We start from the raw sequence: 18,604 nt of genomic DNA, 5'->3' as shown, positions 1-18,604 counted from the left end.
AGAACTTGGATCTGATTGTGAATAGTCCTTATTTATGAGTTGTTTAGGTTTTATTTATAAAAGACAGTTTCCAAGACTGTGCTTCCTCCACCCTAGGAACACTAATTTAACACTGAGTTTGAAGAAAATGTATCTTTTTAGGCTACCAGGAAAATGCTCCTCTAAATCCACTGCTCAAAGGCAAAGAACAGAAAAAATACTGCCACTATCTCCAACAGAAGCAGACTCTATAAACAGAGAATTGTAAAGCACTTTGTGTCTATTCATGACCAAGTGACACGGTCTCAGGCCAGGCAGCGGTGGTCACAGCAGCTTCCTTTCTCAAGAAATGCTGTAAATTAAAAATAGGAAATAGTGACATGGAAAAATCAGAGATCTGACTTGCAACCCCAGGCACAGAAAATTCCATCTGTAACTTCCCAGATAACATTTGATACTGCATACACAATATAACAAAATTCAAACTCTCCTCAGGTTTTCCTTACCAGAACTCAGTCCCCATGCTTCTTTCAACTGAAAGATTACTGGGAAAGATTTCATATTTCTTATTAAATGGCTAGGATGATTTTCCTCAAACTAGTTTCAACAACTACTGACACAAACAGGAATCCACACTCTTCTTTCAGACTATCAATTTACATATAATGGTCTGGAAATTGCTTGGGGTTAGTTTTGTGGGGTATTGTTTTTTCTTCCTCGAGAAAATTAATTTTCAAGTAATATTTTTAGTATGTATTTAGATCCTCTATGCATTCCAATATGAGATAAATTCTGAGATATCAACTCCAATTTAATTAATTTAGTCTGAAGTATTTATTTTCTCTAGTATTTATTTTCATTTGAGACAGAGACACACTTTAAAAGAAACAAAGTTTTTACTTGTAAGTCATGAAATGGAAACTTTCATGTGACAGGTAAAGGAAGTCCATATGTGTGTTTGGATGAAACCAAGAAATTTCAGGAAAAAAAAAAACAAAAAACATTTTTTCATGTTAATTAGGAACTTAAATCATATTCCTAAGTGCAGACAGCTACTAGATGTCACGCATGTAAAAATCCAGCATATTTCTTTTGTTTCATTATCAGAAAAAATACAAAGATATTCAGATAATGCCAGTCTGACTCTTTTTTGTTATCTTAGATTTTTAAAATGTTTAAAAGCATGCAATCAAACTTCTGACCCATCACTGTGGTGCAGTTAATTAAAGTTAACCAAAAAGCAAATTCATCAAACTATGAATTTCCTTAATGTATTGCAAGACCATTATTATGAAAAGTAAATGGCAAGATCACAATGACTGACTGCCACTGTTCCAGACAGGGAAGAGAGCTTGAAAATGCTCTGTGCTCTCTATAGAGGCAGATTAAGGAAAGGGTGGGTAATAACTTTCATATTACTCTCAAACATAGGATTCACTCTGTCTGGCTCCATGCTGTTATTATTGCTTCAGTCCAGGCTATTGTCTATTCTCATGACATTAATGAAAAAAGGAAAAAAAAATTCAGACATGATTTTTGGCTCATTTTACAAAACAGAAGTGTCATTAATAGCCTTCTGGACGATTCACAAGAATATAAACAATTTCACTAAGTTGCAGTTATAAAAGTCAACAAATATGGTCTGAATGGTACCTACACATAATAAATTGATATAATCTTGTTTTTAAAGTAAATGAGTAAAATCTTTTCTCTCACTATAATAGGTAATATAAAGCTTAATCACAACAGGTGGAAGCTTGTAAAAACTAACAAGTGAAATTTGTAGAATCACATTAAAATTCAATTTCATCTATTTTTCATTCTGATCTTTAAAAGATCTGAAGAGATTTTTCTATGCATTATGATTTCCTAGGTTTCTTTATCTTAAATATAGCAGCTCTTTTCTGATCTGTTTTGCTCAATGTCTTTCTGGGAAACAACTGTGAAAATATAATGTATTCAGATTCAATTTTTGAAGAGGTGGTTTGGTTTCTTTGTGGTGATTTTTTGAACTTCCAGAAATCTTCATTATCTATATAATATCCATTTAGTTCAAACTTTGGATAACCAGACCAAAATTAAAATGTACAAGTTAAAAAAACATTTACTTCAAACAAAAATTGAGGAATGTCTACTACACTTTCAATAAACAGGAGAAATAGATATTGCTATTTCCAAATAGGAAGAACACACATATATGCTTGCCTGTGATTAGAAGTTTTTACTTCAATCTTAATCTTCTAAAGGAAACAAAGTGATCAATCCTGTTTGTCCTTCTTAAAACTAATCTTTTTTTAAGGTAGTATATCATTACCAGATCATTTGTAATGATGCTTAGCAACCTGATTTTGCAAAAAGAAATCCTGTGGACATATTTAACACTAAGATGGTTCATGCCCTTATACTATAATTTCACTTACCTGGTCTCAAAGGCTATACATGAGTAAGTAGATTAGAGGTATATCAACAAACAAGCACGGCCTGAAGTCTCAGAGTAGCTACAATCATTGTTAAAACTCTTGCTCTCATTTACAGGTCAGAATTTAACCACTCAGCAATAACAGATTTCATGTTGCATAGTTTTCACACTGATTTAACATGGCAGATGCAGAAATGTTAATATATATACTTATATACACACGTTTTATACGGATTCTGTGTATATGTAGTATATTGTGAATACACACCCTCAAGTGTCTGTACTGGGACCACTACTGTTCAATGCCTTTGGTGACAGGGACAGTGGCATCCAGTACACCTCAGAGGTTTGCTGGTGACACCAAGCTGTGTGGTGTGGTCAGCATGCTGGAAGGAAGGGATGACACTGAGAGGGACCTGCACAGGATTGAGGGGTGGGTCTGTGCAAACCTCATCGAGTTCCACAAGGCCAAGTGCAAGGTCCTGGGCCAGGGCAGTCCCAAGCACAAGTACAGGCTGGGCAGAGAATGGCCCCTGAGAAGGTCTCAGGGTTCCTGGCTCATGAGAAGCAGGCAAGGCCAAGGGCAGCAGAGCAGCACTCCAGGGCCCCCTCTATAAAATGAGAGCTATTTAAAGCTCAGATAAATGGCACCCTCCCAGCAACTGACAGCCCTTGGCAGAAGCAGTGGATCAACCCGGCAGTGAGACTCTTGTATGCTGCACACCAACCTGTAGGTGCAGACTAGTTGTAGGCAAACCATGTAGGTCAGATACTGCAGGTATTGGCCCTGAACACCCAGCTAAGGGCTCTGACATAGCAGGCTGATGCAGCAGGAGGGAAGGCAGCTAAGGTCTTGACTCAGCAGCATAAGTTCTCTCACCTCACTTCCCATGTTCATTTTCTTAAAACACATTAACCAGTTTCTTATCAGTGGGTAAATCTGATTCACCGAATGACTCAGCAGTATAGCTTTGTCTCCCAGTTTTTTGGATGGCCACACCCAGAGAAGTCAATTGTTTCCTAATTTTCAAAGGACCCCTAGGACCTGAAACTAACCCTTGTCATTCTCAATCAGTGCTGGCTTTTCAGGAAATAGATGTAAATTAAAATAATCAGCTTGATGAAGCATTAAAACTATTATTAAGTGCTATTATCTAGATTTCCCAGACTCTTACAATATTTTCAAATTTATAATCAACCATGAGCCAATATTAAGCAGTTGGATTACAAATTGTCTGCATCAACCCAAGGAAATTTCCTGACAGGATCAACAACAGTAATTAAACTAATTAAACATCACCAGCAGCTAACATTATTGAAGTAAATCAAAAAAGAGGAGGTAGGGAGGCATGTTTGCATTATGAGGAAGTCACAATCTTGTTGAATTAGCATTATGCACCATGGCCTGTAGATCTTGCTTCTGAAAACTCCCTGAACTCTTTAATGACAAAATACATTAAGTGAAAGCTCTGATTAGACACAAAGAACAGCAATAATTATTCAGTAGCAAAGTCATAGGAAGGCATAGGTTACAGCACTGCCTCCCAAGCAGTTTCAACAATTCAAGAGCAGATTTAGCAGGCTATACTCTACATCTAAGCATGGGAGGCCAGAGGAAAGAGCCATCACCTTTTGGTTACCACAGCTGCAGCACAGCACATGGAATCAGAGGATACTATTCACTACAATCTGAATAATACTGCTTTGTGCATTAACCAAGCTTCTCTATTTTTATGGTCTTTTATCAGTCTGAAATCTGCTTACATATCAAATCTGCTTATATACGTAAAACCAAGGATCTGTACATTTTGATTTTGTCTCTCCCTACAAGTCTCTTGGGAGCAAGAAGAGATTGACTCTAGTGGCAATACTGCTGCTGGCAGTGGGTGCTGTCACAGAGAACCACAGCAGCTTCCAGCTGTTCCTGGAAGCTTTTCCACCACAGCAGCTCCATTTCTACCTACAGGCAGTTCCTGCAGGTCAGTCACTTGCAACACTCAGCATCTAGTGTGAAATGACACAGATCTCAGCTGATTTCCCATGAAATGGGGTGTTCTACATCAAAATCAGGTATGAAAACTAAGGTACATGATGCAACTTGCATGTGTATACAAATACATGCATTCAATTAATTATGCACAGGTTTTTTTTGAAGGAGGAGGCACTTGTTACTTTTGACATATTTTTTAAAACAAGTCTCTGAATTCAACAAAGCTTCTACAATAAAAATAAATGTAAAGGTCTTATTAATAGAAAATGAAACAGCAATGTCTACAGAAATAATTCTTTGGAGTTTCTTGACGGTAATAAAATTACTAATAGTATAAATGCCTCCTACTAAAAGGGAAAATTCATTCATCAATACAAAAATATTAATCATTCAAAGTGAGGAAACTTGAATGAATGAAATATACTACTATAGCCACTTTATCACAAGTCAACTTGTGCAAAAATCACTTCCAAATTTTCACATGTAAAACAGTAGTTTGAAAAACAATAGCAGTTGCCTTCTGAACACAGAAAGGTTAAGCTCACAAACTGTAAAAATAAATTTTAAGTCCCATCCCAAAAGCACAGTTTTACAGCCATTCGATAGCTGAAGTTGGAAAACTGTTGCAAGGGAAAGTTAAATGATATCCAGAGAACACAGCTGAAAAACCATGTAAAGAAAAAAAATCAGACTGGAAAAGTCTGTTTAATAGATAAAACTTCAGCTGTTCCTTTTATGTTATCCCCCTGTCTCTGACATGCTAGCCCATTAATATATGAACTGAGTCAAATAAAATGCTACAAGACCTTCCACTAAAAAGTATCATAAGAAATTGATACTGAACATTAAACATTTGTAACTTTCTTTAGTCTGACTCATTTTTTAGATTGCTGTTTCATTATTATAATTTACACTGGTGTTTATGCTTTTGCTGCCAAGCATTACCTGTTTTCTCTGTAGCCTTCAAATGCTCCAAGGTACTTCTACAGCCAACATGTTCCAAATGTATTTTTAATGCCTCCCCACAGAGGCATCCTCAGAATCAATGCATCTCCCATGTGTGTATCCTAAAACCTGATATTCTTATTCAATGCTCAAATATGCTTGTTGAAACTGAGTGGAAACACCCAACCATGAAACTCCAGAATAAACTCTGGATACGAAAATCAATGAAGACAACTAAGAAAAGGAAATGTTATTTTGCAGGAAGCAATCCCCATATCTCCTAATTTGTCAGTCCTGGTCTAAAGAAAACCCCAAAAAAACCAAACCAACCAACAAAAACAAATTGTTAAAAACCCCAAAAAAAAAACTCAGATAAACTTATCTTAAGTAAAAATACATAATAAATCTTTCTATGCCAGTTTTAATGAAAACACAATTTTCCCAAAAGCCTTCCCAAAGTTTGCAGCTGTCTTAGTCTGATAAAAGATGCTGGCCTTCCTTCACTTTTGTCACTTAGATCTCTATAAAAAATACTAAACCCAAAAGTGACAAAAATGCAGATAAAAATTTCTTTGAGCAATAGTCTTTATTGCCCTTTCGCCAAAAGGAGTCTCAGTCTCAGTACCAGTCTCTCAATCTTTGCACAGCCTGTTTCTCTGAACAAACTCCATCTCTCTGAAGACTGCCAAAAAATCAAGCATTGCTCTGTTGCTTTCAATGGCTGGTGCCCTGTGCCATTTCACACATACAACTGCATATTCACTTGCTAAAACACATCACCAAGGCTCCACAAACTGCAAATAGCAAAGTTTGCTGACTCTGATAGAAAGGCACAGAGAACAGTCAAAGCTGAGATCCAGCACATGCTCTCAGCTGATGAAGGGGTTCATTCTTCTGCTACAGCAGAGCCAGCTAAACCAGAGATACACCAACCATCCCCTTAGAGGACACAGGCTGCCATCCTACACTTGGGTTTACTTTACTCCAGTTGGAAAGATGTAGAGATTAACAAGACTGGAGATGACATGAAACCATATGTTAATTGATTTCAAAGCTTGTCCCTAAATAGGGAGGGTTTAACTGGAGCATTTCAAGTTGCATATCTTTTCATGCTAATTCCTGCCAGATTTTGAGTAACAGCATTCAAAATTTAGCAATTGAAATATCTGAATCATGGAATAAAGCATGATCTTCTTGTTGTATGCCTATTTTGCTTGGTTAGTTTAATGAAAAATATATAATTGAGAAATGTAACATTAGAACTACTGAGTTGGAGCAGGGCACCTCAAACAGGAGCACCACAGCATAGGAGGTAGATTCTAAGGCCAGTTTTCTAACTGAATTCCTCTCTTGGCACTTATGTTGGCATTTTACATATTATGAGTTTCCATTTAATTAGTGAATTATATAATTCTAGAATAATGGAATGTCAGACCCACAGGAGACATAATATACAAAGAAGAATAAACCAAATTATATTATTTCTTCTTAAATTTTATTCATTTTGGAATGACACAAGATTCAGTAAGGTTTGTTCTGGCTTTAAATAGTGAAGACCTCTGTACAGAGAGCATTAGCCCAACAATCTAACCTCAAAAGCACTAAAAGGCATTAAAAATATGTTGGTTCATGTGAAAATTCCAAAGAGTTCAAGATGTCTCACTAACACTTGCTTCAGCTGAATCTCATCCTAACTCGGACAACACTAGGTGAAATGTTTCAGGTTGAACTAATCACCTTTGCTAAAATATATGTCTAACTCATCCTCAATACTTGGAGAATGAGAAAATGTTGAGATATTTATCCATAGGCAGTAGGAATCTCAACTTAAGTGTCCCGTGTGGTCTAGGTTCTAATTTTAGATTGGTTTGTTTGGCTTTTTGTAGAGCTTTAAACACATGATCAGCACTCAGTAAACATCAGGCAGATAGCTTGACACAGCCTGGTGAACATCACTTATAATAGTCCTCCTACTTAGTAACATGGATTCATCATGGTTTGGCCAATCATTTATTGGTAAAATGCACAATACATGAATTCAGGGAAAGCTCAACTCATTTAAAATGGGAAAAAGCAGCACCATTCATGGTGCTTGCAATTTTTAATTGGACTCCACTGTTTTGTAGTACACATTTTGTCTACTACACATTTCTCTATCCAGTCCATTAGCCTCTTAATTCTCATTTCATTTTTAAGTGGATGAATCAAAGGAAAAACTTAGCAACTGGATTATGAAGTTCAGGCTTTTCCTGCCAGAACAGATCTTTAATGGCTCAAAGCTGAATAGACAGACAACAAGTTCTTTGAGAAGACAGGGTATTTATACACTAGGTGGTAACTCTGATTAAGAAAGCAGGAGTGGTTATTTTTTTGTTTTAAAGTACATAAAAAGAGAGAGACAAATGCAATGCAATAAGTCAATATGAACCCACAGAGTTCTTAATTTTCTACTAAAACTCCCTAAAACACTTGGTAATGCCCTCAGCAGAATGGCTGTAATGGACTGCAGGGCTCTGACCAACATAAGACAAGTTTAAGGAATTGGATGAAAATTGTGTTCTCGAGTAGCTCTGCTAAGGTATAATGGCACTGTCTGAACAGTTCACTCTCTGAAAATTATGCTGAAATGTCATCATGTTATTTAGTCTTTAAAATATTGTCCGTGGTTAGTGCTAATTAGAACATTCAATATCTGAGCTCAGTGATTAATAGTGGTCCTTTAGATTTCCATTACCTTATAGCAAGGAAGAAACAAAAGATATATAAAAACCCTATAGTCTTAGTACAAGGGCACAGTACTTAAGTGACTTAGAAAAGAAGGCTGAAAACAAAGATCTACATTTATTTTATGAAAAATTCTAGCAGTAATAAGAGTTCTTTAAAAAAATAATTATATGAACCATTTTTCCTTCTTCCAGTTTCTTTTTATATTGAAAAATATAGAAATATTCTTCCTAGTACTCACACTCTCCCTGCTATATTTTTAAATAAAAATTAAAAATAGAGAAATCATTAAAAATACTTGTTGAAAAATAATAAGGTATTTTGAGTATTTGGAAACACAGAAGAACCCATATGTTTTTGAAAATTACCATACTTATTCTGCCTACCACTCAAAAAAAAAAAAAAAAAATTAAAAGGTGTGCTAGAAAGAGCATTATGGCTTTAACATGATTCTCTTGGTTACTAGAAACTAAATTTCTGTTTAAAAATTTCTCAAAACAGTCAGTTTTCCATATAATCACACACTTAGAACATACTAAAAGCTGGTTGTGCTGAGCACTAGGAGATTTTATGGAGAAATTAGAAAAAACAACATGCAATGTAAGTGCAACTTAGAAGTGTAAGTTATAAAGTGTAAGGTAGAAAGTGCTGCTACACATCTGGCACTAGCACAAGGCATCTGATTTGGATCAGGGCTCTCAGCACTGCAGGGGAAGTGAAGGATTCAGCTTTCTAGTCCAAATGCTGGACATTGTACCCCTCAAAAAAATGCAACTAATCTGCTCAAGAAGGTCACAACAGCCTGAAAGCTCCTGGAACATTTATCTTTTAGGTCACAGTAGCAGCTACCAGAGAAAGCTGGGGGCCAGGCAGACGTATGTGCTCAAAAATCTTGCTGACAGCATGAAGACCATATGGCTCCATGTTTGCCATGTGCCAAAGACTAGCCTAAATCAATCAAACTGTAACAGAGAAATGCATGGATCCAGATGTTTTAATTCACTCAAGACAGCAAATCCCTTCCATTTAAAATAGCATGCCTTCTTCCCACAAGCTGCTGGAAGGACTTCAGATATTTACCCTCTTGATCAGCATGGTTAAAGAAACAAATGCAAGATTGAGACACTGTACTTGGAAACAGATGAGCAAGCTCTGAGCCTCTGGGTCTCTCAAACATTGCATGCTCCAAATAGGGAGGGAAAGACAGAAAAAGGGAAAAAAAGTAATATTCTCTATCAACCAATTTCAGAACTTCTCCCCCATTTGGTGACCTCTTCTAGACACAGAGAATCAGAAGTCATTCAATTTTAAAGTTGCTAAACCATTTAACAGGTGTCTGGAATACAGTGACCTTCAAATAAGGTTTCCATACTTAAAAACTAAGTAGAAATCAGCAGGATGTCAACAGTTCTGAATTTTTTCCTGTCATTTCTCCCATTCCCTCTCTATTTCTGAGCCTTGCTACTTGAAAGACAAATATTTTCCTCAAAGAAAAAAATGTAAAAGCATGTTTTGATTTATTTTGTCAACAATATTTCATAAAGAAAATGTCTTCCAAAATAATTTGCATTAAGAAACGATGTTGAGTCATTCTGCACTCCTTTCCTATGGAAGCTGCGACTTAATCAAGTAGACTCTACATCCAAAGTTGTAAAATTACATTACAATTGCAATTCCAAACAAGACACATATTTACCAAAACGTCTGTGTATTAGTAACAAATGTATTTTGCTTAGTTTACTAAGTATAGTCTTTGTTGGTGGTTTGAAGTGACCACATCTGCTCTTGCCAATTTGAAAATTAGGTTTTTTATATAACAGGATGGCTTTAAATGCTGCAGAATTTTTCATTTTGGAGAGACGTTACCAAGGATACATGTTTTTTTAACATTATCACTTCTATTTTCAAAGCATTTGGAAATCACAGTGCTGTACATACTTCTTACTGCTCCTATTCAAAAGTTCTAAGGAGGAGCATTCTCCCATTTGACACACTGCTGTATTTCACAGCTTCTTAAAAATGGATTTTTTAAATGGAATTAATTTTTTATGTGAAGCCTTGAATAATTGCTTCCTTTAGAGCATTTCAGCACTGGCAGACAGTAAAGGCTTTTTTCATTCAACCTCCAATTATAGACAAAAGTGATTACCTATTCCTTAAAAATATAACTAACTGAATAAGAAAAAGAAGAGATCAAAGCCCTTGGAGCACATATCCTTGAGTCTGCAACAATCAGTTCAGTAACTTAAGAAGATTCTGCATTCACACAACACATGTAAGCTGTCAGTTCCTCCAACTGTGAAGTTCTCCCAACCACAATAAAGAGCAACCTTCATGAAAGGCAGAAGAAGGCTCTTTTCACTTTCTGAAAATGCCAAGAGCTTCTGGGGTGCCAGCAGCATGTGCTGTGAGAGACATGGCTTCCTTGCACATCCTTCAGCTCCAAGCAGCAAACTCAGCATGGTCTCAGACTTTATCAGAGCTTTCCATTGCTGGGCTTGCCATCAATTATTCCCATTGATCATAATGAGCCTCAAAGGGTTAGATCTCCCTGATACATCCTATAGTCCTCTCTAAGCTTCTAACTTTTTCTGCTCTCTATATAATTGACAAGGCTAAGGAAAGTCTGGAGAATGCCTTTCCTACTCTCAGGTTTCCATAATTCACCAGGTTAGGGTACCTAGCTCCACAGCAACCATCAAATTCCCCATATCTCTACAACAGACTTGGACCAAGACCAAGCCAATAGTACACAACCTATAGCCCAGTTGTCATGGAGATTTGGCTTATCAATGGATGAGAAAGCACTTTCTTCAGAGCTGCCCAAGATCATTCCCAGAGCAAAGATCCAAAAGGGTTCTCACACAAAACCTTGCACCTCCCACAATAAAGATACGTTTCTATGATCTTGTCTTCTCTAACATAAATAGACAATGACATGTAAATATATGTGTATGCAATTATTTGGAAAATTCCTAAACAAAACACTCCCTTACATATACCCTTCTCTTCCTGGGAAGGGGATGAAAGCAACAACATTTAACAGCTGTTAGACAAGTTGTTTAATGCATTCCTGAAAGTGTTTAATTAACACTTCACATGAGCAAAAATTTCCTCTAAACCTGCTTCCTCACCTACCTATAAAACTGCATTGCTCTGGCAGCTGGGCAAGATGGAAAGATGCTTAAGTCTTGTTGTTTTGTAAGGTTTACCTTAAAGCTTTTAAAAAACCCCCAAAAATACTAATGGAAAGGAAGAGGAAGATGACATGCAACAAAGTCAAGATCAAACAGGGCATCTAGGAAGATGCTAAGCTTCAACTTGCCAAATTTCTGACACATTATACCTCAGGGGTGAGATCAGACATTTTCTGAAGGAGATGGGTGTGACCAGGCCTTCACATGATGCTGAGGGATCTGCAGCCCATGGTAGTAACAGCATTTATGGGATCTTGCAGGTTCTTACATTAGTCAACTCTTCCACAGGTTAACCAAAAACGCTTCCTACCAACACTTCTGAGTTGCCAATTTAGCAACTGCCTAATTCTGCAGACCCAGTACAGTTATCATAGTTCTGCCCCAGTACTGTTCCCTCTCATTTACCTATCAGAGTCCATGACAGTGTGTATAGATGATCTAATTTGATGATTCAGTGGCCCCTATTCCTACATGCTTTCCATTTCTTCCACACTTCCTATTTATGAGCAAGCACTAGAAAGTACTTCTCTGCAAACTTGAGGCTGGTGCTTTGTTCTCTTTAATTGTAAGTTTTCCCATTTTTATTTTTTCTTGCACATTCTTCTTCCCTCTCTCTCTTCTGGTCCTACACCGATCCATCTGTTGTAGAGATCTCCCACAGCCAGAGCAGAATAGAAATATCTCATGGGAGAGCAGTGATTATGCACATGCATGTGCATACAAGATCCTGAAGCCTCTTTCATCATTCCTAACCCAAGCTGCATAACAAAAAACACAGCATGGTAGAAGCAGCATAAAAAAAAACAGGGTAGAAGATGATTTTCACCACTTTCTCTTGACTTCTTTCATGCTGGGTCACATTTCAGAAATACTCTCACAGTGTTACTTCTACCCCATCTACCTCATGCCATTTCAGTACCACAGCATAGTTTTTTTTTTGCTTACTGGGAGCACCTTGCTGACCAAGATCCATGACTCACTATCTGAAGAAATTTACTGAAAAGGACGACCAAATGCACCAGTTCTGCAAATAAACTAGTTGGAGAGTTCATCTGGTGGTCATATTCCAACTACGTTTGGCATTTCCATCATTATTTAAATAAAGGCACTGTGAGCATACATATTTTCACAAAAACAACACAGCATTATACTTGCACATGTGCCTGTTTTCTGTGAGTACAAGACCAAGCAAAAAACAGATAGAAAACCCTCCTACAGGCTTCAGCTTCTCTACAGCTGCATCCACAGCAAATTCTCAGCTTATACATCAGACTAAAAGGCTCCATCTCTTAGAAAACAAGGCATTTTAGAATTTTTTCATGATGCTACACAAAAAAGTATCAAAAAAGTATCAAATAATATTTTGCCTGCTTATGAATCTAAGACTTCATTCAGTCAACTAAGAGATCAAATAGTGAATTTCTGTTAATAAAATCTTGTCATTCATTATTTACTCTATTACAAAAATTTTGCCACTTCTTAAATATAATTTTATTTCTTCCAGTTCTTTAGGACAGAAAGCATTCTGTGAAGTCTTAGTAAGACTAATGTACTTCACAAAAAAACCCCCAAGATGTTTTAGGTCACAGAAAAATAAGTCTCATTTTTCTTTTTAAAACACAGACAGTGAATTTCTAGAATTTTAAGTGCATTTTGGAAGGAACATAACTTGTTTCTCTAAACACAATATTTGCACTTTAGTTCAGTGAATAGAGAGGAATGCAGGCACCTCTAAAGACCTGTAGTGAGTCTAGTCAAATGCAGATTACTGATCTGTGAACTGAGGCAAGGAATTACAAAATTCAGGATTTCTAGGGTAACTACAGTCAACTGCAGAACAAACAGGGCCTTGAACAGTAAGTTCCTCCACCTACAAGAGATCCAGTCGTCATGGCCTTTTGATAGCGGGCACCAGCAGCAGCAACCACCTTCCAGGTAACACTTACAGCTTGAGTTAAAACACAGAGGATGAAAACCCAATGTATTGGTATTTATTCAGTCAGAAAACCCCATCTCTCACATTTTAAAGTGTTCCAGCTAGAGGATTTCCTGGTTAACAGCATTTGCTATCTCCCCTCCCAAAGTCAAGGCACTATGTTAGAAATGCAAGTTTCATTAAACAAAGTGTCATGGAAGACACAAGACTGTAGAAGAAAGAGGGAAATTCTTGTGTATTGTCACAAGCACCTACCTGGAAAAGGGCAGGGCCAGTATTGCAGATACAGCTCTCTGGAACTAGTGTCTATTTCACACCAGGTTACCACTGGATAATCCTGATTCTCTAAACACCTGCTGGCACCAAGCTCTGTTTGAGGGGGATGGATGGATGCTGGTCTAACACAGGAGAGCCTCTGCCTTAGTAACAAGGGCAATTACCTGGAGAGGTAAATTCAATCCTTTTCAGGCAGAGACCACAACCAGGTTCTCTTGCTTTTTGGAGAAGCACTCTAAGGCTTTCTGTTAAGCAAAAAATCCAGTGGAGGCAGCAGCTCCAATTCAACTGAAGTTATGCAGACCAGGTCACACCCGACTTAAAAAATTTAGTCAGACAGATGAAAGATTACAGGTGTCCAAAAACCTGTATCTCAACAGGTGAGGGAAAGGTGAAAAGATTATACAGACATTTCTAAGCTTGTGGTTTCGCTAATTTATTATGCCAGGGATCTGTCACACTAATTAGGAGTTATCTAACGATTTCATGTGCCAAACCTGGCTAGCAGCAACATAATATTATGACTTTGTTACAGATTTAAGTGAAATTAATATAGCTAAGGCATATTTTGATGCACTGAAAGCTACACCACTAAAATTAGTTTTATGAAGTTTTCTTAGCTACCACACAAATTTTACTGGCCACATCTCATGCAGCTTTGCTTCAAAGTCATCCCAAATCTTTTGGCTCTGATCCCAGCAAGACATTTTAAGACTCACTACTTCTACAGACATAATCTGACACTGGAGATTCTTAGCCAAATAAACATGACTAGTATCAAAGATTTTGCTTGAGCAACATAGTGCGTGTAATGACAGAAACATGCAGAAGATAAAACATCACAAGACTGACACACAGCACAGTCAGCAGCCTGGCAATAGTTAAAAAAGTCTCTGTGTAGGCACTCAGCAGATGTAAGTTACTTCTGCCAGGATAAGCCTTAAGACTTCATCTTTATTGAAACTGGCTTTGCTGACATGTGCTTCAAAGCCATTGTGAGAATATTCTCCAAAAAACTGGAAAGAACAAAGGGAAACATGGAATACAAGATGAAGCCTTATTTATCATCCACTCATGGAGCTCAGGCTGCATGAACAAAATACACAGTCACGATCTATAAATGCATCTGTCTTATTTTTCAGACTTAAAGATCCCAGACTAAAAATTGTTTTCTTTCCCTTCTTCTCTATCATGCCTGCTTAATTCATGAGAATCAACTGACTAAAATGCAGAAGGGCCAATATTCTCATTTTGCTTGAAAGTTAAAGAACAGAAGTCTTTTCCTTGCAGTGCAAGGAAAGAAAAACACTTGAGCCTTTCAGCTGCTGATGTGCTTACAGTTCCGCATATGAATATTTGGACTTCAACCTAGCCCCTTTTATTTGCATATAAAGTTTTTCATTGCTGTTTTCTTATATGGCAAACCTACTTTGGTAATGTTAATTAACAGTTGCTTCTTTTCCTCAAATTGATGAAAAAACTGTACTTTTTAAGAAAAAAATACCCCAAACCATCAGAAATTCTATCTGGATTGCAAATTCTGCCATGGTCATGTATTTTTTGTACAACATTGAAGTGATTAAAGAGTATTCTGCAAGACACTGTGACTTACAGAAAGGAAGACTGTGAGAAAAACAATCATGGGGTTGTTTTTTATTCTAAATCTGAGCTTAAAAACAGAGGACACCATATACCAATATCTGTAAAATTAATGCCACACTAACAACAAAATAAAACAACTCAAGGAGTCCTGACTAGCTTGGTAACTAGGCATTAAGTATTGTGCCTGGAGATCTGGCCAATGTGGTGCCATATTTATGTGAAGGTGAACTGTCTGCAAACTGAGATACAAGTTTTCCTCCATTTGGAAAGAGCTGCTTTCAGCATTACCTGCTCAGAACTCTAAGTAAAAAAGCAGCAGGTGAAACACTCTTATGTATCAGTAACATTGCTAAGGGTCGTAGCTGTTTTATGCTGGCTTGAGGAGGTAATCAAGCATGAACAGAGATAAGCAATGAATTTACTCAGTAGGAATGATTAGCATGCAGTAAAGGGGAGGTAAAATGATGCTGAGCTATATAACTGAGAACCATTCTAAACATGCTTTAATAATACATTTTTCTCCTAGGAGCAAACAGAATTATTTGAACTAGCACAGAATAATAAACAGCCCTGTGCACTTCTTGCTGTTTGTCTCCTCTTGACAGATTCAGAGGTAGAGTGGAAAGGAAGAAGGCAGAGATGCAAAAGTTAGGGCTCAAGTGGCTTTATTCCACAGCTCATATTCAAGGGTTTCATGTTGGAAGTCACAGATATCAGTGCTGCATGTAGTTTTATGAGATGCATTTTACAGAATGTGAACAGTTGTAGTCCTTGGAAACATGATGCTGTGTCGATTTCAGGGAGCTAGATTTTTGGATAAAAACTTCTGAAAGCATCAGAAGACCATGATATCTGCAGGAAGAACCTGCTACATAGAGGTAATTCGTAAAGGTTTATTCTTGATGAATAAATAATGATCATTTGGGACTTATAATAGGATTCCTGAAAATACATATATATACACACATACATACATGTATATATCAATATGTTGCTTGTGCACATCACTGTCCCAGGTCAACTTTACACTGCACACTGCATAAACAAGTAATTTTTTCACAGAGGCATTAGCCTTTAATAAAGAGGCTAATGCTGTGCTTGAAACCTGTTCTTCAGCAGAATAGTGAAAATGATCAGCAAGGCTCCTGTGACCGTCCCCCATGAAGAGCTGCAGTCCCTGCAGGGGATCTGGGGCTGTCACTCTCAAGCACCACCACCCTGCCAGCACACAGGCATCTGTTTCAGCTTTCAGGTCCTCATGAACAAAATATGCTCCCCTGAGGGTAAAGCCAAATAAACATCAACGTTCTTCAAATGAAAGTGTCAGAGGGTCTATGGCCTGGGCATATTGATCTCAAAAACTTCCAGCAACTCAAGTCATTTGTGTGGCACTTTTACACTTAGAATAAATACCTCAAGAAAGAAATCTGATTCCTTCCCTTGGCATCCTTCCAAATACCTTAATAATTTGGCAATGTTGCTGCATAGGTAATGATAAATATAAAATAAAAGGCAACACTACTTATATCTACCAGCCTTGGCTCTCAATTCCATCTGCTAGTGCCATAGGACTGTGAGATCCATTTGCTGCACTAGGTTGCCCACAAGATGGTCATCTGAAATGTGCATAATTCACCATAGTCAACCATCTGCAGTCAATTTTTGTTAAACATGTGATAAATCACTATAACAAATTACCTTCTTTATTTAGCAAACATGCCTTGAGAACAGATTTTCTGATTTAATGGGATAGTTGTGTCTATTATCCCATTAGATACACATTGCTAGAAATACCCCGGGCATCCCATTGCCAAACAAATTACTTAAGCTATTAAAGGGTCTTCAAATAACATCAGTTCCTTCTGCTCTTGATTATTGAAGAATGACCCTATAAAATATCACCCATTAGATCAGATCACAAAAAAAAGTGAAAAGCAAACAATAAGAAGTCCCACTTTCTATTAGCTTCTCACCAAAACTCCTATTCCATATACCTGCCAACAGTTTTGAAATAGTTCCACTCCCTGATTATTTCCTCACAGCAAAAGTTTTCAGAATGATGTCTCACAACAAACCACATCAGAGCTGGCAGGGCATCCCACTGCAAGAAGACATTGATAGCTATGCATGGGAAAGGAAAAATTCAATGCTCTGACTCCAGCTGTTTCCTGTATCTAGCATGAAGGAATAATTACTTATTTTCTCCTCCTCTTTTTATTTTGGTCTAATAAATTTTGAAACACTGAAACATATACTAGAAATTTTGGCCTGATCAAAAATATTTTAAAATGCTTGACAGAATACAAAAGTTATATACAAATCTGTTGCATATTAATATGGTGCTCCATTCAGAGCTGTAGGAATACTTATGCTAGATTGGATCTATAATGTCACATAGAACTGAAATCTGTTTCAGTATGATTTTATGCAGACAGAATTTTTCAACAAGTAAAAATCAAGCATCAGTTATGGTGACATTTTGAGATAAGAGCTCACATATAATAAACACTGGTTTGTGACTTTATTCTTCTTTCTTCCAAAACCACTTTGTTTCATTTTTAAAAAACAAGGCACTATAAAAGCACATTAAATTAAAGCAGGAAGTGTTGAGCAAATGTGTGAAATTCCCAAAACACAGTGTGGTAAATGAAATAGTAATGTGAGAAGAAAATAGATCTTTACAGCAAAAAAAAAAAAAAAAAAAAAAAAAAAAAAAAAAGTATCTGAAAGCTTTTGTATACCTTAGGGAAATAAGAAGTATCTTGCAAGTTCAGTTCTGCTCGGCCCACTTGGTGTCTCCTAGAGATGCATTTATCTGCCAGCTAAGAGCATAAGCTTTATTCTTCCAAGAAATATATTCATTTGATTTCACACACTGCTCTAGGCTCCCAACATTAAAAGCAATGCCAACATATAAACACTCTTAGCTTATGCTTTTAGTCCTTAGTAGGGATATAACACAAGAAACCACCAGCAGAATTCTGCATTTGTCTTCCAATCCACTTATTTCGTGTGCCTTTGTTCAAACACCCATCCCACTGGCAAGTTCACACCATGCTCCTAAGCCTCCTCTAAACTTGCAAAGCTGGAGTGACGTGGCCTAAACAAACCCAGCAGCAAGCAGTACGTGCTGTCACTGCGAGCTGTGTCAGAGCTGGGATGGGAAACGCTGTCTTGGCAGCACCCTAAGGAGCCTATTTCAGCTGGAAACTGCTCCTCTGAGATTTCTTGACAGGGCTAATTAGAGGTACACATCCAGTCTAGACATCAATCTATTCTTCCAACTGACTTACTGATTTCTTTTATTATAGTTATTTTATGAGAAAAGCAGCATACAATGCAGGAGCAAACTGAAAATTCTATGCTGGCAAATTACATGGCCATGAAAGTGCTGTAGTGATCCAGGTGAGAACAACAGATGATCTCCTTCCATTCATACAGCAGGAAGTACTTCCTGTAATTGCTTAAGAAGTTTCAAAGCAGTGCTTACCAAGCCATCTTGTCTGCCTTGTCCCAGAGCCATGAAAGTAACAGTC

The 18,604-nt window shown here is 37.2% G+C and overlaps 1 protein-coding gene across 1 annotated transcript in view; it reads right to left on the bottom strand.

Annotated features, from left to right (window-relative positions):
* Positions 1–18,604, bottom strand: part of PDZRN4 (PDZ domain containing ring finger 4) — a 241,287-nt gene that overhangs the window by 211,418 nt on the left and 11,265 nt on the right. The window lies entirely within an intron of this gene.

This window comes from Lonchura striata, chromosome 1A (genome assembly GCF_050655825.1).
Source record: "Lonchura striata isolate lonStrDom1 chromosome 1A, ASM5065582v1, whole genome shotgun sequence".
Taxonomy (NCBI): Eukaryota; Metazoa; Chordata; class Aves; order Passeriformes; family Estrildidae; genus Lonchura; species Lonchura striata.
Note: the sequence above shows the minus strand (reverse complement) of the source record. Positions and strands in the feature narration are given on the sequence as shown.